The sequence below is a fragment of the Peromyscus eremicus genome, chromosome 15, assembly GCF_949786415.1.
Source record: "Peromyscus eremicus chromosome 15, PerEre_H2_v1, whole genome shotgun sequence".
Lineage (NCBI taxonomy): Eukaryota > Metazoa > Chordata > Mammalia > Rodentia > Cricetidae > Peromyscus > Peromyscus eremicus.
The window spans coordinates 54,170,220-54,172,741 of NC_081431.1; the positions used below are offsets into that span (position 1 = coordinate 54,170,220).

At 42.4% G+C, this 2,522-nt stretch overlaps 1 pseudogene; it reads right to left on the reverse strand.

Moving 5' to 3' along the window:
• Positions 1-1,207: 1,207 nt before the first annotated feature.
• On the reverse strand, positions 1,208-1,881 carry LOC131924944 (large ribosomal subunit protein uL22-like; annotated as a pseudogene).
• Between the last annotated feature and the right edge of the window lie 641 nt (positions 1,882-2,522).

Here is a 2,522-nt window from a genome sequence, read left to right on the forward strand (position 1 = left end):
GTTTGTTATGGAGCACACCCTTGAAGTCAGCACTCTAGGGGTAGAGGCTGGTGGATCTCGGTGAGTTTGAGGCCAGCCTAGTCTACAGAGTCTACAGAGTGAGTTCCAGACCAGCCAGGGTTACGTAATGATACCCTGTCTCAAAAAAACAAGCAAGCAAACAAAAATGTAGTCCCTAGTGCGGCAATTTGGAAGGTAGAGCCCTTTGAGGGTACTTAGATGATGAAGGTGCTACCTTTGTGTATATTTAATGCCAGTATGAAAGGGGCTTGTGGGAGTGGGTTCCCTGTCTTCTCCACAACATTCTTCCTCTCTTGAGTGTATACCAACAAGACACAGACCTTGAACCTGGCTAACTTAACAGTACCTTGACCTTTGGTTTCTCCGTCTCTGGAACTGTGAGAAATAAATGTTTGTTTCTTATAAATCACCCAGTATGTGGCACTCTGCTACAGTAACACAAATGAACTGAGTAAGATGCAGATACTTTTTCTAGTTGCTAGCATTCATCGAGGACTTGTGCAAGCCATGGAAGATAAGTTCGGCCTTAATAAACATGAAGGAGATTGGTAAAATTATACTGGAAAGCTAACAATGAGAACTGAGTCTTAGGAAGGCTAAGCGGGATGTGGGGAAAAGCTGTCCCTAAGAGTAACACCCAAAAGCATGTTGCAGAACAGGTCTGATAAAAACTCCTGGTGCTGTCTCCTGAACATCAGAGGAAAGGGCTTCTGCTTCCCAACTGATTACTCTTCTGTGCCAGGAACCACATCTGACCACACAAGGGCACTGTCAGAACCACTATTGCCCACACACTTGCCCAAATGCAGCTCACAGGAGCCTGGTCCTTCTCCTCAAGTTATTACCAATTGGTGAGATTAGAGTAGGTGAATCTGATTGCCAGAAACTAGGTCGCATATTTATGTTGTAGTTGTAAGGAAAGGGAGACTTTGAGTGTGCCTCTCACATTGGCAAGGAATGAGTCATGACATTGGTTTCTTTCCCAAATGTATACATTGATAGAAAAATATTGAGAACATAAAATTATAAAATAATGATTTAGAGACTAAAATCATTGCATTATCATTTACCACTACCATTTTCTTAACATCCTGAGTTCAATTCATCAGAAATTTTGTTGGTTCTATTTTCTTTTTTTGACCTTTACTTTTATCTGTATTTATTTTTTGCTGGATTTATTCCTGTGCTATCTAAGTTTTTGTTTTTCCAGTTTCTTCTGAGATATCTTTTTCTTCTGTGCAATCTCCTCTTCTGGCTTTGGGACAATTTGCTCCTTTTCAATGAGGATCATCTCAGTGTGGCACGGGGAGCTCATGTATGGGTTAACCCTGTTATGATAGGATGGTTGTGGCACATGCCTTTAATCCCAGCACTCAGGAGGCAGAGCCAAGCGGATCTCTGTGAGTTCAAGGCCAACCTGGTCTACAGAGCAAGATTCAGGACAGCCAAGGCTACACAGAGAAACCCTGTCTCGAAAAACAAAAAACAAAAAAAAAAGATCATGGGTTCATCTTTGGTGCTTTGTTTGCCTGGATGTGTTCAATGACTGGAGAAGCTGCATCTAAACCCTTCAGTTCAGCACTCTCTGCCTTTTTAAGCATGTGGTGCAAAAACTCAGCACTCTTTTTTGGCTACTGACCCTGTGTCCAGCCCCAGTGTTTGGCCTGGATGCACCTACTGAACCCACCATTATACCATCCAAGAGGCACACATCTTTCAGATACTTGGTGGCTTTTCAAATATGCATGCCCTTGATGCCCTGGGCAGTTTCATAGGTGTTCTTAAAGTGAACCTGAAGATTTGAACCTCTTTATTTGCATGATTTGTAGGGCTTTCTGGGTCAAGAGAGCAGCACACCATTGTCACCGGTCACCTCGGGCTGCTTATAGGAAGAGTTGGTTCTATTTTCAAAATAGTGTATCATATAGAAAATGAGTCCTACTCAATGGCTACACTGCTCACACCACATCCCACCTATTGTAGTCATCCCTAAATTACAGCAATAGCTTCCCTCCCAGGTAATCTTTCTACTTAACACATTGTCCAAGTAGCAGAAGAGTTAAACTCAACAGCTAGAGAGAGCCTTTCAAGCCGTAGGAAAAATTCTGTCATGTATCCTCTCAGAGTCACGCCTAGACCTCATAGATGACTCAGAGCAAAGCCGAAGGCCTTCCAAGAGCCTTACTGATCTGCTATCACTCTCCCCTGTGACCTCATTTTTTCCTTCTCCTCTTCTTAGCCATTGTTCTTACTGTGGCCTCTTGTTCATCATATACGGGCATCAGATTCCTAAATTCCTGCTTTCATGCCTTAGCAATGGTTGATTGTTTTGGAGAATACACACTTCCCCCAGGTGCCTGCATAGACAACTCTATAATATCTCCAAGACCCCTTGTTTTACACTTCTCTGCCCAATGCTACTTACCTTATATTTTCCTATGGTTCTAATCATCTTATAACTGCTATATGTAGGACTACAGATAATTCACTTAATTATGTTG